At 37.9% G+C, this 24,945-nt stretch overlaps 1 protein-coding gene and 1 long non-coding RNA gene across 6 annotated transcripts in view; one reads left to right on the forward strand and one right to left on the reverse strand.

The window, feature by feature from the left end:
• HS3ST5 (heparan sulfate-glucosamine 3-sulfotransferase 5) overlaps positions 1-24,945 on the reverse strand; it is a 286,591-nt gene that overhangs the window by 124,474 nt on the left and 137,172 nt on the right. The window contains exon 3 of one of the 5 annotated variants that reach the window (XM_055391767.2): positions 21,153-21,244. The exons of the other annotated variants lie outside the window; for them this stretch is intronic. The gene's annotated coding sequence lies outside the window, so the exon portion shown is untranslated. The remainder of the gene's footprint in view (positions 1-21,152; positions 21,245-24,945) is intronic. 5 annotated transcript variants of the gene reach the window in all.
• The window catches only part of LOC129534497 (uncharacterized), a 52,520-nt gene that overhangs the window by 4,460 nt on the left and 23,115 nt on the right, over positions 1-24,945 (forward strand). The window lies entirely within an intron of this gene.

Below are 24,945 nucleotides of genomic sequence, written 5' to 3' on the forward strand. Positions count from 1 at the left end.
TTGACCTCAGTAATTTAGAGATTCAATGTGCGTATCTAGGTTAAATGTGTATTGGATTTGAAGAACTGTTAAAACTCTCTCTGTAGTCAAGTTATTCTTCTGATGCACTTTTCCAAAAGTAGTTCCTCAGGGATTTCTTGATCTTTCCAGATCTTCATCCTGGCCATCACATTATCAGAGTTAGCATTGCAGAGGAGAACACAGACTCAAGGTGACAAACCTGAATCCTATCCCTCTTTCTATCTGTGTGACCCGGGGAACATTGTGACAATCACAAAATATATATTTTTAAGTTATTGTTTTCCTGAATCACCCAAACCATAGATATCTGATGTTGCCCATAATGAAATTTCATAGATACAATGTGGCTTAATATATTTTCCAATGGTCATTACATCTATATGTTATTTTCTTACATATAACTGAGAATTCCTGTTCTGAAGAGACAATGAACCACGAAGTTTACACAACTCTAAATTATTCTTTGGGATATTATAAGTATTTCTTGGAATTTTCCAAATTGAATCTCAAAATCAGAAATATAGTCTGACCTAGTTATTACAAAGCTTCCTTATCACAAAGAAAAAAATAACACCTGTAACATGCTCTTGTTAGTAACAACAGCCTTGTTCTCTAACCTTGTATTAAGCTGCTATTGGTGTGGTAGGAAATCCTGAAGAACACCAGAGTACATGGTATCATGACCTACGGCAAGATTTCAAAATGTTGTAGATTTGGCCATTTTAGACATTACTAAAATGTCAAGGAGTTCTGGTGCAGCAGTATGAACCTTTTAAAAGAGTGCTTTGCTTTCTGGCAAAAATAGACTTCCTGACTCATGAATATTCTTTTTTCAGGGAACTTAGGGAAGTGTGTGTATGTGAGTATGTGAGTGTGTGTGTGTGTACGCACGCACACACACGTAGACTATCTTGAATTGCAAAGTTTTCTTATATGTTTCCTTAGCTTTATGTTTTAAGATATGATAATATGTTTTTTAACATAAGATTAAAACTATTAAAATATAAGCATTCATAGTAAATGCAAAGCCACTATTTAAAACAGATTGAGAATGGATGCAAGTCATATATATTGCCATATTTATAGGAATTCTTGGAAATATTGTAACAAGTTATTACTGTTAGTGTTTCACATAATTATTCATGAGTATAAAATATAAACTACTTATTTTGTAAAGAAGAGATTGATCATCCCTAAGCTGCTATCAGGTTCTACATTTAGACAATAATGGAATACTCAAGTAGAAAAAGTAATCATTTTTTGCAATGTTTTCTTTCATCATTGAAAAAAGAAATTTAAAGTTTTCTGTTGTTGGGCAATGCTGAGATAACTACTTTCTTTAAAAGGTCAGATTAAGAGGAAAAAATTCTAGAGAATAGTCATAGAAAATAAACCTGAAGATTCGAGTTCTTGCTTTGGCCCTAGAATTAAATAGCTCTGATACCTTAAGCAGATTACTAAACCTCCTGGAGGCTAAGTTTTCCTGTCTGCAAAAGGAGAGTATAGGAAGATTAGAGCACTGAAGACCTTTAGGTTCTCCCAGTCTGTAATTCTAGGTGGTTATTCCTGCAGTAGAATCAGTGGAATTAATCTCCATGAACAAAGACAGTAAAGGTTATCCCAGGTGAATATTATCCTGCATGTGGTTACAGGGGCTAAGCTTGTCATTATTATTAAACAGCACATTCCAGGTGGCATCCTCCAGTTATACCAGCCTGTGATTTACTGTTACCTTGACTAAGCCAAATGATAACCAGGTGAAATATAATTTCTAGGTATGTGTGTGAGGGTCTTCCCAGATGAGACTCACATTTGAATTGGTGAACTCAGTAAAACAGATGGCCCTACTCAGGGTGGGTTAACATTATCCAATTAGTTAAGGGTCTGAATAGAACAAAAATTGAGTAGGAGAGGATTTGTCCCCTTCTTGCCTGCCTGCTTGAGCTAGGATATTGTTCATCTTCTGCCCTTGGACTGAGATTTACACCATTGGCTCCTCTAGTTCTCAGGCCTTTGGACTCAAACTGGGATTACATCACTGGCTTTCCTGGGTCTCTGGTTGCAAATGGCAGATCATGGGACTTCTCAACCTCCATAATCTCATAAGCCAATGATATGCTTTAGCTGTGTTCCCACCTAAATCTCATCTTGAATTGTAGCTCCCATAATTCTCTCAAGTTGTGAAAGGGACCCAGTCGGAGCTAATCGAACCACAGGGGCAGTCTCCATCACACTATTCTTATGGTAGTGAATAAGTCTCATGAGATCTAATAGTTGTGTAAAGGGAAACCCCTTTTGCCTGGCTCTCATTTTCTTCTCTTGTCTGCTGCCATGTGAGATGTGCCTTTGCCTTCTACCATGATTGTGAGGCCCCCCCAGCCATGTGGAACTAGGAATCTATTAAACCTCTTTCTTTTGTAAATTGCCCAGTCTCAGGTATGTCTTTATTAGCAGCATGAAAATGGACTAATACAGCCAATTCCTCATTTTATACACATATATAATCTATTGGTTCTGTGTCTCTGGAGAGTCCTGACTAACACAGAAACTGGTACCAAGAAGTGAGGTGCTATTGTAACAAACACCTACAAATGTGGAAGTGAAGTGGGCATTGGGTAATAAGTAGAGGTAGGAAGAATTCTGAAGTGCTTGCTCTAAGAAACTGAGATGATCATAAAGGGATTTTTAAAGGAGATTCTGATGAGTGCTCAGGAAGGAAAAAGGAGAGATGTAGAGGAAGTTTCCATCTTATTAGAGAATACACAGATAATCATGTACAGAGTGTTAGTAGAAACACAGATAGTAAAAATGGCCATTCTGATGAGGTCTCAGAAGAAAATGAGGAATATGTTATTAAACAATGGAAAATAAGTGAGCTTTGTTGTAAAGCATCAAAGAACTTGCCTAAATTGTGTTCATGTTCTAGTGCCTTGTGGAAGGTAGAATTTGCAAGTAATGAAATAGGATATTTATAGGATATTTAGCTGAGAAGATTTCTTTTCTTTTTCCTTTCTTTTTTTTTTTTTTTTTGAGATGGAGTCTCGCTCTGTCGCCCAGGCTAGAGTGCAGTGGCACAGTCTCGGCTCACTGCAAGCTCCGCCTCCCGGGTTCACGCCATTCTCCCGCCTCTATCCAGCTGAGAAGATTTCTAAGCAAAGTGTTTAAGCAGTGGTTTGGTTGCTCCTGACTGCTTATAGTAAAATGTAAGTAGAGAAAAATGACTTGAAGACAGAATTATTAAGCAAAAAGGAACTAGAACTAAGTGATTTGGAAAATTCTCAGCTCATCCATATGGCAAAAAATGAGAAACCACGTTCAGAAGACAGTACTGTAGATATGGCCAAGAGACTGTTCAGTAAGGAGATTAGTATGGGTATGAACCATGGACTTAATTAACTACCCCAGCAAAGCAACTGCCAATTTGAACTAAAAGAGAAAGAGATGGAAAAAAATGAAGGAAGGCATCAGACTTCTGGGATTTCACAGGATGTGACCATAGAGATATTTCACTATGAACAGGGTCTATTTTTCAAGGGAAGAATGAGGCCAAAAGCGATTTAGAAATTATCAGGGCTGCTTCCCTGGTTTCAAAATGAGGGGCCATTGCCTTGTTTTCAATAGGCAATAAGATCTCTGTCCAAAGCTGTGGAGGCTCATTCCCTGCCAGGTAGAACCATGGGGACAGGATTGCTACCCCGGTGGGGCCGAAAGGTGGGACTGCTGACCCAGTGGGTCTGGAGGGCAGAGTATAGAGCTAAAGATGATTATTCTCCAGCCTTAAAGTCTTATGGAGTTTGCCTTAATAGGTTTTGGACTTGCTTGGGACTCGTCATCCCTTTCTTCCCCATTTCTGTCTTTTGAAATGGGAATGTGTATCCTGTGCCTGTCCCATTATTGTATTTTGGAAGCACATAACATATTTGGTTTTACTGGTTCATAGCTGGAGAAGAATTTTGCCTCAAGATGAATCATTCCTTGAGACTCACTCAAATCAGATTTAGATGATATTTAGATGATGTCCTGGACTTTAGACTTAGGAGTTGAAGCTGGAAAAAGTTAAGACTTCTGGGGCTGTTGGGATGAAATGAATGTATTTTGTATATGAAATAGGCATGAGTTTTGAGGGGAAAAGGGTAGAATGTCATGGACTGAATGCGCCCCTCCCCCAAACTCATATGTTGAAATCCTAGACTCTGATATAATGCGTTGAGCTTTGGGGAAAATAATTAGGTCACGAGAGTGGAGCCCTCATGAATAGAATTAGTACCCTCATAAAAATTCCCCCAGAGAGCTTTCTCTCCCTCCTTCTGCTATGTGAAGACACAGCAAGAAGTCCAAAAACCAGGATGACGGACCTCACCAAGAACCCGATCCTGCTGGCACCCTGTTCTTGGACTTTCAGCTCCCAGAAATGTGAGAAATAAATGTTTGTTGTCTAAGCCACCCAGTTTATGGTACAGGCATACCTTGCTTTATTCTGCCTCACTTTATTGCACTCCACAGATAGTGCATTTTTTACAAATTGAAGGTTCATGGCAACCCTCCATCAAGCAAGTTTACTGTGCCATTTTTCTAACAGCAGGTGCTCACTTCATGTCTCTGTGTCATAATTTGGTAATTCTCACAATATTTCAAGCTTTTTCATTATTAATATATCTGTTATAATAATCAGTGTCTTTTTCTTTCTTTCTTTCCTTTTTTTTTTTTTTTTTTGAGAAAGAGTCTTGATCTGTCACTGAGGCTGGAATGCAGTAGTGCAATCCCAGCTCACGCAGCCTCAAACTCCAAGGCTCAAGAGATTCTTCTGCTTCAGCCTCCTGAGCAGCTGGGGCTAAAGGCACACATTACCTTGCCAAACTAATTTTTATTAGTAGAGACAGGGTCTCCCTATTTTGCCCCAAGCTGTGATCTGTGATCTTTGATGTTACTACTGTAATTATTTTGGGGAACCATGAACCATACTGATATAAGGCAGAGAACTTAATCAATAAATGTTGGGTATTCTGACTGCTCCAATCACTGGCCATTCCCCCTATCTCACTTCCTCTCCTTGGGCCTCCCTATTCTGTGAGACATATTAGTATTAAAATTAGACCACTTAATAACCCTACAGTGGCCTCTAAGTATTCAAGTGAAAGAGTCATATCTTTCACTTTAAATCAAAAGCTAAAAATGATTAAACTTAACGAGAAAGCCATGTCAAAAGCCAAGAGAGGTCAAAAACTAGGCCTCTTCCACCAAACAATTAGCCAAGTTGTGCAAGCAAAGCAAAAAGTTCTTCGAGGAAATTAAAAATTGCTACTCTGGTGAACTCATGAATAATAAGAAAGTGAAACAGCCTTATTGCCAATATGGAGAAAGTTTGATTAGTCAGGAGAGAAGATCAAACCAGCCACAACCTTCCCCTAAGTTAAAGACTAATCTAGAGAAAGGTCCTAACTGTTTCATTCTATGAAGCCTGAGAGACGTGAAGAAGCTGCAGGAGAAGAGTTTAAAGCTAGCGGAGGTTGGTTCATTAGGTTTAAAAACAGAAGGTCTCTCCATAACATAAAATTCAAGGTGAAGCAGCAAATGTTGATATAGAGGCGGCAGCAAATTATCCAGAAGACCTCGCTAAGATAATTAACGAAGGTAGCTATGCTAAACAATAAATTTTAAATGTAGACAAGACAACCTTCTATTGGAAAAAGATGCCATCTAGGATTTTCATAGTTAGAGAGAAAACAATGCCTGGCTTCAAAACTTCAAAGACTAGACTGCCTCTCGTATTAGGGGCTAATGACTTTATTTTGAAGCCATAGTAGCTGATGACTTTACACTGAAGCCAATGTTCATTTACTATTCTGAACATATTAAAGCCCTTGAGAATTATGCCAAATCTACTCTGCCTGAGCTCTATAAATGGAACAACAAAGCCTGGATGACAGCACATCTGTTTATAGCATTGTTCACTAAGTGTTTTAAGACCACTGTTGAGATTTACTGCTCAGAAAAAAAGATTCCTTCCAAAAGATCACTGCTCATTGATAATACACCTAGTCACCCAAGAGTTCTGATGGTGATATACAAGGAGGTTAATCTTGTTTTCATGCCTGCTAACACAACATTCATTCTGCAGTCCATAGATCAAGGTGTTATTTTGACTTTCCAGTCTTATTAACTAAGAAATACATTTCATAAGGCTATAGCTGCCATAGACACTGCTCTGATGAATCTGGGCAAAATAAATTAGAAATCTTCTGGAAAGTAGTCACCATTACAAATGCCATTGAGAACATTCATGATACATGGGAGGAGTTCAAAATATCAACATTAACGAGAGTCTGCAAGAAGTTGATTCCAACCCTCATGGATGACTTTGAGGGGTTCAAGACTTCAGCAGAGGAAGTAACTGCAGTTATGGTGGAAATTAGCAGAAGCACTAGAAACAGAAGTAGAGCCTGAAGATGTGACTTAATTGATGCAATTTCATGATCAAACTTGAACGGATGAGGAGTTGCTTCTTATGAATGAGCAAAGAAAATGGATTTTTGAGATGAAATTTGCTCTTGCTGAAGATGCTGTGAACATTGTTGAGATGACAATAAAGGTTTTAGGACATTACGTAAACCTAGTTGACAAAGCAGCAGCAGGGGTTGAGAAGACTGACTTGAGTTTTGAAAGAAGTTCTACCCTGGGTAAAAGGTGTATCAAATAGCATCACATGCTACAGATAAATCTTTCATGAAAGGAAGAGTCGATCGATGTGGCAAAGTTTACTGTTGTCTTATTTTAAGAAATTGCCACAGCCACCCAAACTTCAGCGACCACAGACCTGACCAGTCAGCCATCATCAACCTCAAGGCAAGACCCTCCACCAGCAAAAAGATTAGGACTCACTGAAGGTGCAGATGATTGTTAGCAATAGGTTACCTTTAATTAAAGTATGTACATTTTTTAGACATACAGCTATTACACATTCAATAGACCACAGCATTGTGTAAACTTAACTTTTATATGCACTGGAAAGCCAAAAAAATTCATGTGACTCACTTTATCATGGTGGTCTGCAACAGAACCTACAATATCTCCGAGGTACGCCTGTACTTTGTTATGGCAGCCCAAGCTAACTAATACAGCATAGCAGACGCCATAGAAGCTGAAGGCTCAGATGGGGTAAGTCGACACTTATCCCATAAGGTGCCAGGATGTCACTCTCTCAGGGAAAATTATTTTGGCCTCCCTCTACACTAAGCCACATCTCTTTTTATAGGGGATTATGCAATTTTTAACAAAATATTTCTGCCATAGCATTTAGCACAATTGATAGTTACATGTTTATATAACTGTATCATATCTGTCTCACTGTTGGGGTGTAAACTCCCAGACAACTAAGTCTAAGCAAGGTTTTAAAAACATTTGGTCTCTATTTTTTCAAGGTAACAAATGAACGTATCTTAAAGAGACAGAGCTACAGGGCTTATTATGGAAAACAGGAGCTCCCTGTCTCCTCCAACACCATTTTCAGCTCCCCAGAAGCAACTACTTAAATTCTTCTAGCTGAATATTGTGGCATTTTTTATTACCTTTATTAATATCATGCTTTTATTACTTTCAAGTAGGTCTTGAAATTTTGGCTTTAGGCATTGATTATTGGTGTCACTCTTGGAGGAAAAGGCTTTCGTTCTTTTTCACACTCTCCCTACACTTACCACGGAAGCACTTTCTGTCATCCTATTCTCTCAGTATAATTGGGTCAGTAGTGATTATTATAACTATTATTAATACAGTATTATTGCCATGTAGTACCATTCTCATCTGAGTCACATAGCATTAGGTTTTCTGTTAATTTCCCTCTTTTGGAGAAATCTCTTAGAGCCTTCTGCCTGTTTCCATTCAAAACTAGCTGACGCACAGACGTCATCCTAGGATTCTCCATGCTTTCTCTTGGATTAAATCTCATGTTTCTTGATTCCTTAAATCATATATATTCTATTTGTTTTGTCGTTATTTCTCTCCTGCTTGGTGAAGTACATCCTGTAAGGGCTTCTTGAGAAAGGGTGTATATAAGGTAAAATTTTCTGAATCTTATGTATATAAAAACATGATATTGTGAGATATGTCTACCTTCTGAAATGATCAATAATACCATTTAGTATAGATTTAGGTTAGAAATATTTTTTCTTCTGAATTTACCTTGTATTGCTATTGAGAAGTCTGACATGATTTGATACTTTATCCACTTTATGAAATCTGAATTTTTGCTCTAGAACTCGTTAAGATTTTTCTTTGTCCTCAGTGTTGTAAAATTTCCTAATAAATGTGGTCTATTTTTATTCAGTGTGCTGGGCACTTCGTGGTCCTCTCAGTTGGGAAGCTCTTGTTCTCTAGTTCTGAGAATATTCCTTTGATGATTTTTCTCCTCCATTAAAAAAAATTCTCATACTGGAGAATTCTTATTATTCAGAAATAGGATCCTTGGACTAATTTTTAAAAATCTCTGCTATTTTCCATCTCTTTATTATTTTGCTATATTTGCTGGAAAAATGCCTCAACTATATCTTTACTTTTATCCTATATTTAGTTTTCCATTTCCTCTATTATAATTTTAATTTCCATGCATATTTTTCTTTTGTTTTCTGAATGTGCCTCTTTTATACCATACTCTTTTTCCACTGAGGCAGTATCTTATCTCTTCACATAGTCTCTGTTTCCTGCAAGGTGTTTCGGTCTGGTTTTGTTTGTCAAATTAGATGCCTTCCTGAAGCATGTGTTGATCCGCTGTTATCTACTCATTTTTGAATAAAGAACTTGTGAGTGTGCAAGAAGTGGGTCAATTGTGCTCTCATTCCTGGGTGATCTGGCTGGGCTGTTTCCTTAGGGAATCCCTGATCCTAGTATCCTTAGGTTTTTCATTTTGAACTGACCAAATTCCCCAAAGAAAACTGATTGAGTATCCTTCCTCAAGAAATGTGATTGCCAGGATTCTCTAAGTCCAGTGAGGAAGAAAGCTGTGAGTCTCAACATTCTGTAGCTAAACTCTTAGTTAAATGCACCATTTTCAGTTTGGTACTTTGTTTACTCTTCTGCCTAATTATTCCAAGTTCATTGACTCTGTTTTTCTCTAGTCATGGAACAAAACTTCAGTTTCCCAGCTACATGGAGGAGTGGGAGATGGGGGTGTCTAGTTGCTCTTAATCAATCTTCCTGTTACTAAGCTTACCCTTGCTTCACATTTCCAGAGACACACAGTGAGGCCATTTCCTGAGCTTTCTGGAAGTCCTTTGGTGGAAACTGGATTGCACCTGGACTTTCTCCACTTCTGGTTTTAGAATTCAACATTCTGGGGTTTCCAAAAATTCATTTCCATGATTACATCTGGTTTCCAGCTTAAATGATTTGTTGTTATTGTCTCCTAGTGCATGCATTTTGGCTTTACATGTGTGTGCCTTTTAAAAAAATAAACCCTTTAAAAGTCATTTCACTGGGGGTTGGAAGGTAGTTAAGGCACCATGACTACCTTGCTTATGATGACATCCTCAGAACAGAGTGCAGCGCCAGGGATTTAGAAGGTCCCTGATACGTATTTGTCAACTGAGTGAAAGAATCATCACCATATATAATTCTTTCCATTCTCCTTATGTGAATAAGTTTCAACAATTAAGCAAAGTCTCTGTATGGGTCCCATGTATATTTCTCCCAATATTAAGATATTACATATTCTTTGCTATCTTAACATAAAGCTCTGCATGGAGTTCTTGGTCTTTTAGAACTTCGCTATTGTGAAGATAACTTTTTGGCATGAATGCACCATCTAGACTGAAACAGAATACCAGACTCCACCAATGACAAGAGCTTCTCTGGCTGATATTGCCATCTGTCCTGGTTTCCACTTAACATGTATATTAGTTATTTGAATAGATTCTTGGGGGGTGAAGGTCACTTTATTGCAGCCCTTTGAATACAGGGTCATCATGAATAACCTGAAACTGCAGCTGTGGCCAAAGAGAAAATGACTTCAACTGTTGACATGTGTCCTTGGTACAGACTTAATGGTGGTCTAATAATATTAAGCATAGAAAATATGGGACAAAGAAAAACATAGACTCACAAAAGGATCCCACTGCATATATCCTGACAGCTTTTCCTCTTATGGGAAGTTCTTCACAATGTGTATTCCATGTATGTGTGTGCCCTCTCTCTCTCTTTTGATCTCTCTCCTTATTTTCAATTACAGAGTAATTACTATAAAATGAAAATATACTTAAATGTATAATTATTGTCACTCAATTCTGCCTTATTGGCTATTAACACAATATATACAAGTAGACTTTTAACTCTGCTTGAAGAAAAAACACATGAAAATAGCCCACTTGCTTTATTAGAGAAATAGTTGAACAGGTAACTACAAACTATACTTATTTGTTCTGAAATAAATGTCACGTTAGGGCCAGGGAAAGATGACAAGAGAATCAAATTCTATGAGAAGCAGTGGTGAGGCAGGTAATTCCTAGGCTTTGAAAATGAAACAATGGATGCTGGCTAAGTGGCAGAGACTTTATCTTCATTTTTGTTTCAGCATTAAGTTGAGTGAGGATAATCCTCAGGCAAAGTCAAATATCCATATCATCGGTGCCTTGCAGTGTCAGAAGCTGGGGCTTGACAGTTACTCTGGGCTGTGTGTAGAGGGAACTATTTTCTGAGGAAATGTTTGGCCCTGTCCACCGTGGTCCTCCTGGCCCACCTCCACTCTAGATTCTATTGACCATCTTTGAGGCAGACCGCTTGATTAGATTCCTTAGTTTCTGCAATCAAAATTTAACCCTATTTTCATTTAATTGATCATGAAGACATATGTATCTCACCAACACAGGCATTTAAATTTCAGTTTCCTCCAAAGGTTGTTACCTTGAATTCTGTTGGCAAATTATTCCCCAAAGCCAAAGGTAACATATAAATTTTAATATTTTATAGAAACAGTTATCTGTTCTTCAAGAGAGAAAATATTTTTCTGTTACTAACTTTAAAATTGAATGTGTCATGCAATCCTTATATAAGAAACGACATAATGAAATTAAGCAACATAATGGATGTTATTTTGAACCAGGGTTTTAAAACATGGAGAAATGTTTTTCACAGGGTTTTCTATCACTTTCATTAAGTGGAGGGCATGGAATTATAATAATTTTTGAAAGCATTTTTGTTGAGATTTAATGTATGCATATAGATTTCTAAGTAACTTGATGATGGTTGAGTGTTCTAAGCACTTTGCAAACAGAACTCATTTAATCTTCTTAATAACTATAAGATATAGATACCTATCATCCCATTTCACAGATTAGAGAACTCTCTCACAGAGAGGTATCTTTCTCAACATTACAAAGCTGTTAAGAGGCAAGAGTAGAAGGCCAAACCTGTCTATTTAAGGTGCATTCAACTTTGTTTTGCCTAGCTTTTTAAAATTTTATTTTAATCACCTCTTCCACCCAGGATTTTTTGAAGGAATTTGAATAATGATACATTCAAACTTTACAAAACAAGGCTTTGACTTGTCAAAATTACAAGACAAGAGCCAACTGTCCTGTAATTCTAAAGTGTCAATTAAAAAGGCAAGACCCAGGAAAAAGGGTGGCACTCCATTTTGGAAAATTTAGAAGACTCAGAGGGAGGGCCACAGATTATTCAGCTAGAGACCTCAGAACTATGCAATTTGGGGAAAATTGGTCCCAGAGTCATAGCTTCTACCCTAGGGGTATAAAGTAAAAAGAAATAAGATACTGTTAACATCAGTCAAAATATATATAGACTACCACAGTTTCTCTGAAAGATGTCATATTACGAGCTTCTATGCAACAGAAAGTGATTTTACTATTTTCTCCAACTGCTATATCCATGCATTTCATAGAAGGTTATTATAATCTAAGTGTTTTTTTCATTTCTCCCACCTGCCCCCACCTTTTTAAAAGTTTAACTTAATCAGAGCATGGGTGTACATCTGTGGGATTTTTTTCTTCTTCTTCAGGTTCTGTCATGCTATCATCACAGCAGTCTTTATCAAACCAGGACTAAGTGGTTAATATCTTGTTAACTCATTCATGGAGCACTTTCAATTAGCAAACTTCTATTAATCACTAATGGGTGGAACCCTGGAGATGAAAGCTACCTGCTTCATAAGCAGCACTGGTGGAAGACAAACATATGAACAAACACACAGACAGACAGACACAAACACAGTGTTATGGGAGCTGAAGAAAAGAAGAGCTATAATTCTGCTTAGAAAAGTCAGGGAAGTCCTCATAGATGAGGTGATATATGAACCATATTTTGAAGGATATGTAGCAAGCCAAAAGATGGACCTGGTGAGTAAAGTTTATTATTGATAAAGAGAAAACTTCGCAGAACACAGAGTTTGGTGTGTTTGGGGACTACAATGGCTGTGGTAGAAGCATGTATATGCAGCAGTGTCACATGAAGGTTAAGACACTAAACTTTGGCATCATTCTCCCTGGTATGAACCCTGGCACTGACCTTGAACAAATTCATTATTAATTTCTTTGTGCCTTAATTTCCTTATCTATATAATAGGAAAAGGAACAGTACCTAAACTGTAGGGTTTTTAGGGTTAAATGAAATAGTACTGTAATGCCAGGCACATAATAAACACTTAAAAATGTTAACTATCAGTATTATTATCCCCCAAAGACAACTACTTCTTGAGTAATCAATATTACTATTATGAGTGAAATTTCCTCCACATGTGTCTTCACACTAACAATAAGCAATATTAGATTATGGTTATACATTCCTTTGGACAGGTACTCTCTTCTACAAATCAGAAATCTATTCCTGGGGGCAGCTTCCAAGTCATATATTCTGAATGGTGTCTGAATAGCTGTTTCACAGCCCATCTAAGCATTCAGGTCTCCTAAATTATGAAGTAAGTTGATAAATGGGCCTATAAAAATAAGTGCAAGGAACATACTGTCACTAGGTACCTTATGTACATACTTTAGGAGGAGACATGTATTCATCAAGATACATGAAGTTTATCTTTTGAAGAGAAGAGAATCATATTGAAAGAAACAAGTTATCATTCGTGCTGGAAAACTCAGAAATCAATCCTCTAATTTCAACTGATTTGAACACAGATATCTTTTGCATTGACTAAATCTGGGCATTTGGATGTAAGAAAGACCTGAAGAAATTAATTTCCTAAAAAGCTAGCTCCCTTTAGCTGAATAATATTAAATAATTATGATCACTTCGTAAATAAAAATAAAATTCTAAGCCCCCCTCCAACTGGATGAATGAACTGTTGGCCAAAGGGACATCAGAGAAACTCTGGAAACTGAGTTCCTGGCCATGACAGGATGGGAGGTCGGACACACTTTGTCACGTTGTAGTCTCTTTGTTAACTGCCTTTAGGCTTTCTTATGTAAGGGCTAAACAGAAACCAGCCCTTTCAAAAGACTCCACTGCTATTCCAACCAACTGCCTGATTGCTGGCCCTCCCTTTTGTGGTTTTGGCACAACAGCCAACCAGCATTTCTTCTTGATAAAGGAGCACTCACCATGGAATGGTTCAGGCTAGTCTGTGGAGGATACACAGTGAGGGTTTTTGTGTCCCCTGCTTTACCCTTTGACATCAGAGTGTGGAAAATTCTACCCCTGGATCATGCTAATGCTGCCATTTTTAGAACATGGGTCCCATGGAGAGGCATGAAGCTCAGTTGCACATGGGCAGGTCTCTCCTTTCATGAATATTTATGACTCCTCCTATAGTTTATTGAATATGTATATTTCGCCATCTCATTCAGCATAAAACCCCGTCCTATTTGTCCCACCCTCGAAGCAGTCTGTTTCTGGCATCTGGCCAGAGGCCGTGCCTCCCAGCCTATCAGAATAGCCACCTTGCAGGCTGCAACTCTTTATGAGAAATAAAGCTCTCCTTTTCACTTGTATGAACCTTGTCATTCTTCAGCTGACCTGCTTCAATAGATACCACTGAAAGATACAAAGAAAGTGGGCAGGACACATAACCTTGATATTTAGATTCCACATTCCACCACTTTACACGAGAGTTTCAAGTCATTATTAAGTCCAGAGAGCCACTAAGGAACTGCTGTTTGGATGATGTCAGCAGATTTAGAGGGAGCTAGTTCCCCAGAGATGACCAAGTTCCACAGTCAAGAGATCTTTTCTAGTTTTCTAGGTCAGGCCATCTGAGAAAAGGGAAAATGATCATTTTGGTGAAGGGAAGTTGCAGCTAGAGGCAAATAAATCCTTTATGCTGGAGAAAATGAGATATATGAATATGAGTCAAACTGAGGAGCTATAGAGAGACCAGACCCACTGCCCATGTCACTAAGCAGGTAAATGTGTGCATTCAGCTGTTGTAAGCCAATAAAGAGTGGTGAGGTCAGGCTTGGAGTGTGCCTGCTGCAGTAAAGGAATGCAAATTTAAAAAAAAATTGTTAAAGCATTGCACAAGCCACACTAAATACACCTGTGTCCAGGACCAGGATTCTATCTGTTTTATAATCCTGTGGGCTCATGGCCTCTGGCCTATGCCGAGAGGGGAGAAATCACACTGTGGGGCAGAACTGATAATATCATTTGTTAATCAATATGCAATTAGGTAGATAAATGGAAGAAATAGAATTTATAGGTGTATGTCCTCAGGAAGGATAAGAATGAACTTCAGTTGGAGAGAGGAGAAAGAGGGAAAGTGGTCAAGCAGGCAGTTAGGGTGGGTCCTTGGTCGAATTCTTTCAAACAAAAGAATAGCCTGAAAAATCAGCCTGCAGGCACAGATAAGGGAACTTGTACAGAAGGGCTTGTCTAAGACATGCCCTCAATGGAAAATTCCATCCTCTAATACATGCACTGTAAGGGGAGCAAAGCAATATGGAGTAACTCAAGCTAAGGGCCTGTATGCACACTAGGAGAACAGGAGTGGAGCTACCAGAAATTCGTGGCTTATGCAAATGAGACGCCCAGCCCTCTTCAGTTTCTTATAAAAGCCTTTGCGTTCAACTGTAAAAACAGCAACCCTCTTCTGGGCCCCCTCTCCATGACAGAGAGCTTTCTTCTTTCGCTTATTAAACTTTCGCTCCAACCTCACCCTTTGTGTCCACACTTGTTAATTCTCTTGGTTGTGAGATGAAGAACTCCGGGTGGTACTTCACAATGAGACACTGCTACATTGTGATGCATTGGCGAGACTGTAACAGTAAGATCTACATTAAATTAGGGAAATTAGTATGGGGTCTATATTCTGTAGCTTTGCCAGTTTGTTCTTAGGATTTTCTGTTTTGCCTATGAATTGGGGTGCAGGGAGACGGAGTTGAGCAAAAAAGCAAAAAGATCTTTCCATACCCGTCCTTCCGCTGAGTGGGGCTTTTGTAAAAGAATGAGATATTACAACCTTATAGTAGGTTCTTTTAGCTTACTTAATTTCTTTGTGTTTACTCTTTGAAAGGGCAAACAGATAATGTACTGCCCAAATTCTAATGACAAAACCAAATAAACAGGGAGCGGCCCTCGTGAAGTCTCCTTCATTACTTGCCTAAAACTCAATTATTAGCATCATTGTAAGCACCTCTTAGCCAGGCTGGAGCTCCACACACACACAAAAAAAAGACCTAAAATTCCATAGGAGTAGAGTCTTAGCCTAGGAAGTAAGAGTCACTTAATATGGAATTTACAATGTGTGATGATAATAAGCTATATGATTATTTTTTGAAGTTACTGTTTTGTTTAATGTAGTTTTGAAAGATTTTGTTTTTAAAGGAGGGGATTTGGTGTTATTAGGAAGGAGAAACTAAAGTCCAGGCAAGTTTGTAAATGGAAAAAAAAAATAAACATTGGGTGGAAAGAGCAATGATTGAGGAAAGAATGCTATTGAAGGGTAAAGAAGTAAAGATGCAGTGCTGTCTTTTTGGTAGCTGTTGCCTTGAAAAGACAAGATAGGTTTAGCTTCAGGATGGAGACAGCCCAAGGCCCCAGGGCTCCAACCAGTTGGTCAAGAACCAGCCATTTTTGTTAAAATGAGAAGAGACCTCTCTATTCCATGGAACAGTGTTTTTTCTTTCTTTCTTTTTTTTTTTTTGTTGTTTTTAATGAGTACTTTATTTTTTGAATAGACAAATAAATGAATGAACTGCCACAAAATCACTTACCAAGTTCTTGCACATATTTGGTCTTGTTCAAGACTATATATTCTGTATTATTGATATTTGTTTGTTTTGTTGTCAGTCCCATACAAATTTAATAACTGCACCTTAAAAACATTTTAATATCTCTTAGGTTATGATGACTTCCCATATACTCTACAATAATTCATTGTAGTCTAAAACGTTTTCCAACTATTCTTACATATTTATCCTCCAGTTGAATTTTATAATCATTTGTCAAATTTAAAAAATCTCATTGTATATATATTTATTTTAATTTCCATTTTTATTTAGATTCTGGGGTAGATATGCAGGTTTGTTACAAGGGTATATTGTATAATGCTGAGGTTTGGGCTTCTATTGATCCCAACACTTAGACAGTGAATATAGTACCCAACAGGAAGTTTTTCAGCCTTTGCCCACTCCCTCCCTCCCTCCTTTTGGAGTCCTCAGCATCTACTGTTCCCATCTTTGTTTGTGTGTACTCAAGATTTAGCTTCCACTTATAAATGAGAATATGTCATATTTGGTTTTATGTTTCTGTGCTAATTTGCTTGGGATAATGGCCTCCAGCTGTATCTATGTTGCTGCAAAGGACGTTATTTCAAAAAGGTAGAAATGCCAGCTCCCTTAGATGAGAAAAAATCAGCACAAGAACTCCAGCAATTCAAAAAGTCAGAGTGTTTTGTTACCTCCAAAGGATCACACTAGCTCCCTAGCAATGGATCCTAACCAGATTGAAATGTCTGAGTTGACGGACATGGAATTCAGAATCTGGATGGCAAGGAAGCTCAAGGAGATCCAAGAGAAAGTTGAAATCCAATCCAAGGAAGCCAGAAAAGTGATCCAAGATTTGAAAGATAACATAGCCATATTAAGAATGATAGACTGGATTAAGAAAATGTGGCACATATACACCATGGAATACTATGCAGCCATAAAAAATGATGAGTTCATGTCCTTTGCAGGGACATGGATGAAATTGGAAATCATCATTCTCAGTAAACTATCACAAGAACAAAAAACCAAACACCGCATATTCTCACTCATAGGTGGGAACTGAGCAATGAGATCACATGGACACAGGAAGGGGAACATCACACTCTGGGGACTGTTGTGGGGTGGGGGGAGGGGGAAGGGATAGCATCGGGAGATATACCTAATGCTAGATGACGAGTTAGGCGGTGCAGCGCACCAGCATGGCACATGTATACATATGTAACTAACCTGCACAATGTGCACATGTACCCTAAAACTTAAAGTATAATAAAAAAAAAAAGAAAAAGAAAGAAAGAAGCAAATTGAACTTTTGGAATTGAAAAGTTCACTAGAGGAATTTCAAAATACAGTTGGAAGCCTTACCAACAGACTAGACCAAGCAGAAGAAAGAATTTCAGAGCTCAGAGACTGATCCTTCAAATCAACCCAGTCAGACAAAAATAAAGAAAAAGGAATCTTTAAAAAATGAACAAAGCCTTTGGGATATATGGGATTATATAAAGTAACCAAATCTATGACTCTGGCATTCTGGAGAGAGAAGACAGAGTAAGCAACTTGGAAAACATATTTGAGAATATAATCAATGAAAATGTTCCCAATTTTGCTAGAGAAGTCAACATGGAAATACAAGAAACAGAGAACCCCTGCAAGATATTATACAATTCGATCATTCCCCAGGCACATAGTCATCAGAATTTCCAAGAAAGGAACAATCAGAGTTAATGCAGAAAAATAGGGAATAGGTTTAAGGTGCAATTAGCACCTTCTGTTCTACACATCGGCAGAGCTGACACAGAAAGTGATTCACCAGGTTGTATGAAGAAATTCTGAGAAAACTCTGTAAATTCACAAAATTCAATGTACAATTAAATAAACTAAAGAAATAATTGTGCATAGTTGGAAGCATTCTATACTGATTGTGGACTTTACTTTGTAAATCATGTGGTTATAAGTAGAAATGAGAGATTAATGGAAATATCTGCTACTTAGTACAAGTTTTTTTTTAATAAATGCATTAGATAATCACAGGTTGTATGCCTAATTCTCATGAAGACCAAACATCTGTTTATGACATATACACACACACCTCTATTCCCAGGTGTAGCTACCTAGAGACTCAGTGCCCTCGAGCAGTGAATTGGCCTATAAAAGGTTATTTTTAGAATCAGAAACATTTTACAAACTTAAAATATCACATATGATTTTCAAATAGATACCAAGGCACTTCCAAGACATAGGGCAACTGTCTAGAAGTAGAACTGAGGGAATAGTGGTAGGGGTAAAAATATGAAAGTCATAAAATATTGATGCCATTATTATGAAAGTGATAAAATAGAAATATAGAATGTTTGTGTTTTAACCAAATATAAAACTAGAGGCATTAAAATAGCATACCATGCACCAAAATAAACAAGGAAAACAATAAGAAACTACAAATTTGACTGCCAAAATGACTTAAGTTTTTATGGCCGTAAAGGATGTCAGCACAGGATAATGTACTGGAACAAAATAAATATTCTGCTCTTTCTGGAATTAGGTCTCTGTTTGGTCAATGTGCCTTTTTCCAGTGTGTGAATTTGTGGAATATTGTTCCTATGAAATGCTCCATTAAAAAAAATATTTTATGCTCAAATAAGTTTGAGAAATGTTGCAAAACATATTTCTCCTTTGGTATTTGATAATACACACAAGCACATTAAGAGCTCTGAGAAGTCCTACAGTAAAAAAATGTTTATCTTATTTTACAACCAGAGTTAACTATTGTAAGGACAAATAAAAATTAAAAATAAGAGTCAGAATCTTCCTGTTGAAAATAAAGGAACAGATACTTTTCTCCCCTCTTTTATTTTTTAAAGAACATCTACTTTAGAAAATTTACCATTGTATTAATAAATAATAAATACTTCTTTTTTTAAAAAGTCTATAAACCTTTTGAGAGCTAGATAGGCCTTTTGTCAGCTTTATGTCTCAAAAATGTTTTTCTTAAGGACATGAGAGTCATCTTTTTGAAATGCAAACACCAAAAAAGATAGCACCTCTATCTTCCAGTTTCGTGGCAAAGTAGCTTAACTTCAATGGGCACCTTGCTCCAATTTGCAAACCTACCTCCTGTTGTAAAGATATGAGGTTTGGGCAGGGCAAGGTGGCTCACGCCTGTGTTCCCAGCACTTTGAGAGGCTAAGGGGGTGGAGGGGCAGATCACCTGAGGTCAGGAGTTGGAAACCAGCCTGACCAACATAATGAAACCCCATCTCTACTAAAACAAAATTAGCTGGGCGTGGTAGCACGTGCCTGTAATCCCAGCTACTTGGGAGGCTGAGGCAGGAGAATCCCTTGAACCCTGGAGGTGGAGGTTGCAGTGAGTTAAGATTGCACCATTGCACTCCAGCTTGGGCAACAAGAGTGAAACTTCATCTAAAAACAAAAACAAACACAAAAACAAAATGAGGTTTGTTTTTCCTCTGGTTAAAGACAAAAAGCAAACACAGATGATCACCCCATAGTGTCACACTATGTGTGACAAAAGGTGTTAGCAAGTCCTCTCATTTGAGAACTAGTTATTGTTTATTTTGAAAACATGTATATAATGGGTTTGTAAATGCTCAGTTATACAACGTGGTGAGATTCCTTTTTGTCTTTGAAATATCTTAGTGGATATCACAGTGAATTGCCTGTGACAAGCATCACATTTTGGTTTAATGCATATTCAATAATAAAAGTACTTTCTTGTTCTATACCTTTGTGGAGGGGATTTCTGGGTTGGGAAAAGATTTAATTTTAATTTTTCTTTCCAAACACTATACATGTTTGAGCTCCCCCAGCCCCCAACCCCCACACACATGCCTTTTTGCAAACACCAATTAAAACTGTGCACATTTTGAGAAACAATGATTTATAGTATTCTATTTAAGGTTTTATAAGATGGTTTCAAATATTTTTAAGATTCTAATTATCTTAAGAATGAGAATTAAGGAAATTTGACTGAAAAAGAGACAAAATAACGTTTCTTTAGGCATGCAAGCAACATTTCTCATTTGCACTTCCTCATCAGCACCTCAGAGAACACACAAAAAATGATTCATCAGTTCTCTCAAGGATGCTCCATAACCAGTACTATTTTGTACATATAAGATATAACTTAATTTATTACATACAAGAGATGTTTTAAGGCAAGCAGGCTTAACTCTCTTGTGAAACTCCAGTTGAGAAGACTGGCTGATCATCAGCTCCTCTACGAACAGAGCAGTCTATAAGCTGATAACAATTCTTCTGAACTTTGGACTCATACGTGCAATTGCTGACTTGACATTTCTACTTGGATGTCTAATAAAAATCTCAGCTTGATATGTCCAGTACTAAATTTGATCTTTCTCCATAAACCTGCTCCTCAAACTATCTCCTCTATTTCACTTGACGGCAACTCAATTCTTCTAGTTGTCAGGTACAAAAACCTTGGAGTCATCCTTGACCTCTCTTTTTTACCTATAGTAAAGAAATCTTGCTGGCTCTATCTTCTAAACATGTCTAGAACTGGCCACTCCTCATCTCCTCTGCTATCACTCAGGAGTGGGAAACCATAATCTCCTACTTGTTATTCCAATAGTCGTTTACTAGTCTCCCCGCTTTTACCATTGGTCCCTCTCTTGTCCTGCCATCTTTAGAAGGGCAGTCAAACTGTTCTTTTAATAGTTCTCTCTCTGACCTCATCCAGGCACACTCTCTTCCTTGCTGTTCATATATGCTAGACACCTTTCACCTTAGGGTCACTGCTCCCTCTGTGATATTCCCCCACATGGCTGCATTCCTCACGTTCTTCAAGACTTTGCCTAAACGTCAGCTTCTCAATGAGGCTGTATTGGTCCGTTCTCAGGCTGCTAATAAAGACATACCTGAGACTGGATAATTTATAAAGGAAAGAGGTTTATTTATAAAGGTAATTTATAAAGGAAAGAGGTAATTTATAAAGGAAAGACTCACAGTTCAGCATGGCTGGGGAGACCTCAGGAAAGATACAATCAGGCAGAAGGGAAGCAAACATGTCCTTCTTTACATGGTGGCAGCAAGAGGTGCTGAGCAAAAGGGAGAAAAGCCCCTTATAAAACCATCAGATCTGTGAGAAATCACTCACTATCACAAGAATAGCAGCATGGGGGCAGCTGCCCCCATGATTCAATTACCTCCCACCGGGTCTCTCCCATGACACATGGGGATTATGAGAACTACAATTCAAGATGAGATTTCGGTGGGGACACAGCCAAATCACATCAGAGGCTATCTTGACCACCCTATTTAAAACTGCAATCTCTACAAAAAAGTTTTAAAAAAAATTTCAAAAGGCTGGGGAAAATGAGTCACACCTGTAATCCTAGCACTTTGAGAGGTTGAGGGGCAGGGTTGCTTGAGACCAGGCGTTTGACACTAGCCTGGGCAACATAGCCAAGACCTCGTCTCTATAAAAAATTTTTAAAAATCCTGCAACCCCATTCTCCAATCCTTGGTCCTCCTGACCCCACTTATCCTGCTGCCTTCCTCCCATTGTACTGTTTTCTAATATACTCATTAATTTTCCTGTTGTATTTATTGCTATTTTCTGATTATCTTCTCCCCTCCCCTCTAAAATATAAGTACCATGAAGGCAGGAATCTTTGTATCTCAAGTGCCCAGAGAGTTCCTGATACATAGAAATAGTCAATGAATATTTGAACAAATTAAACAAGTGGAGTTTGAAACTAGCAGCAGGTGAGACTAAGGTTTGATGCATGGAAAATTAAAATCTCAATAGGTTGGCTGTCAGGTTCATTTACAGGTAAATGAGCAAAGTCACAAAATCCTCTCTTAGGAAATCATGAGCCTAGAGCACATTCCTACATAGTCTAGAATAGTTAGGGGAAGCCAGCCTGGAGGAAGAGTAATGAAGCAGACATTTGGTAGATTCAGAGAGCTCTATTGTTCTATAAATAATTTAGAAGAAAAGAGAAAAATTTGAGGGCTATGCTTTTTATTTCAAAATAAATATGAGAGTAATATACTCACTAAAATTTGATTAACTCTCCTCAAATGAAAACTGAAGTCATAATTCCCTTCTGACAAAAGGGAAATAATTTAAATTTTGAACATTATATTCTAGGCTTTCAGGCGATAACTTCAAAAATTTTAACCAAAAACGGAATAGTTGAGGCATGGCCAACTCTCTTGTTTTGTAATCAGAACTGGTGGTTAGTTAACTGCGAAAGTGGCTAAAGTGGGAAATTGACAATTAATACTTTGTACATTTGTACATTTCACGTTAACTTAAAAGATGTAGGGGCCAAGGGAAACCTCCCCTTTTCCCTCTGAAGGCTTGCTGAACTCACAAAAGACAGATTAACTGTGAAACTGCCTTTGTAGTTTTAAAAATTATAACAGTGACAGAAATCTAACCTAAGGGACTCCATCTGGCTTCTAACCTCACAAGCTATCTGCCTTGGTTAGCTTTAACACAAAGATGGTAACAGTTCCTTCCTGAAATTAACTCCCTCCTTGCTTGGAGACTGAACCGCCTTTGTAAGACTGATGAAAGGCCACAAGGTTAGGATTATGTGGGAACCCTGAATTCTACTAAGATGTAGGCATAATTAGATGATGATGGCCATCTTCGGGAGGTCACAAGATTTGTAACTTCCCCAGTCGCTCCTATAGATAACATCATTATTGTCAAATAGTGTCTAAGATTGGTCTTCGAGATATTTTTCAGACTTTTGCATTCTGATGACAGCCCAAATGCACAGCAAGGAACTAAGTCATACCAAGGAATGAAGTCAACTGGTCCTGTGACTACTCCCCCTCCCCTGAAACTGACTCAGCACACAAAGACAGTTTGAACACTCCTCTGATTTCATCCCCAACCATCAACTGCACCCATTCCCTAGCCTCTCTCTGCCAAATTATCCTTAGAAATCCTAGGCTCTGCGCTTTTGGGAGGCAGATTTGAGAAATGTCTCCTGTCCTGCATGGCTGGCTTAGCAATAATTAAATGTTTTCTCTACCACAACACCACTGTCTTAGTGTGATTGGATTTTCTGTGCAGCAGGCAAGAGGAACCCATTGGGCAGTTACAATTAAAGAAAAGGCATACAAATTTATTAATGTGTACATAGGGAGAACCACAGAGTGATTCCCTACCCTCCAACAGGGTTCGGAAGCGTGTATACCATCCTGGCAAAATAGGTTATGGCCATGGAGAGAAGAGGAATTCTGTGGAAGGAATTACTAGGGAGAATGAATGCATCAGGGAACAGAGATTAGCTTGTACATTTTCTTGTGAAAAGCTTTGTTCAGGTGTGGTTACATCCTTGGTCTTACAGGGAAGGGAAAAATAACAATTGTTCCTTTTCATAGGTCTGGATCTGAGGCAGATAAGGGCTTTGGGAGAGACAGTGGTGGGATAGAAGGTCAGAATGACCTTGAAGCTTCTTCAGTTCAGCATGTCAAAATGCCACACTTTGAGGTATCAGTTTCTAGGTCCCAACATGCATTATGAAATCATCTATTAAAGGAAAATCAAGGCCTTTTCTTTGAATGTAGGACTGGTGATTGGTACTCTTTTATTTTCTTCCTTACTAAGTCACAACCTATATTTTACCATCTACAAATTCCAGTTTCATATCTTCAAAATAATACTATAGACATCTCTGACGAATTTTTAGGGTTGATTCATTTTTTAAATCTAAAACTTCTGTGCTGGTAATTCATATTTACATATATTTTTAAAAAGCTCTAAGTATGTTTTAAAGTATTTTTTTGGGTAATTTTACACTATAAGATTTACTTTTATAGTATAAAACACACACTTTATTTTTAAACTTTCTAGAATTATTTTTTCTTTAATATTTGAGTTGTCTTGTCCACTTTGATAGAATTTTTTTGTAACTTGCCTTTATTGAGTCTTTCCAAAAAATTTACTTGATTTTCATAGAAACTACCCTTTCATTTTGTACTTATATTTCTAAAACCTGTTAAACATTTAACTAAAATATACAGCTATACCGAGAATACTATTGGCACAAATAGTTTGGGACCAAATTCTACCAGCTCTTGATAAGTACACAACATGCCTGGTAGAAACATGAATGCATGGTAATCAAAAGTGTATCATACTGGCCACGCACACTCCATATGCCTTGAACCGTGCTCACGGCCTTTTCTTGAGGGCATAGTGAACACTGCCGTTTGTTTTTTCCAAACAACACCCAATTCTACAGTTTTCTAACACAAACTAGGTTTCCAACAATTTAATTCAATTTTGATACTAACTACATAGAATTCGTGCGGATCCCACACGTTAAGGGCTCAGTTCCGCAAGGATGTCCCACTTCAGATGCAGTTTCAAGTCCTGGGTCCTCTGGCTACCTAGATTTCTGTCTGACTTGGTTACAAATTTAGAGGTTCCAATAACCAGCCTATTAGGTATAATTATTTGCTAGAATGACTCATGGAACTCAGGAAAACACTACACTGTACTTACAATAACCAGCCTATTATTAAGGATGCAACTCAGGAGACGCCAAATGTAAGAGAGGCATAGGGCAAGATATAGGGAGTTAGGGAGCACAGAGCTTCCATTCCCTCTCCAGTTACTCTGCCCTCCCAATGTATCAACATGTCCACCATTCTGGAAGGACTCTTAGCCTTGATGTCTCAAAGTTTTTAATTGAAGTTACATTTCATAGGCATGATTGATGAGATCATTGGTCATTGATGATTTAACTCAATCACCAGCCCTTCCCCCCTC

Source organism: Gorilla gorilla, chromosome 5 (genome assembly GCF_029281585.2).
Source record: "Gorilla gorilla gorilla isolate KB3781 chromosome 5, NHGRI_mGorGor1-v2.1_pri, whole genome shotgun sequence".
In the NCBI taxonomy this organism is placed as follows: domain Eukaryota; kingdom Metazoa; phylum Chordata; class Mammalia; order Primates; family Hominidae; genus Gorilla; species Gorilla gorilla.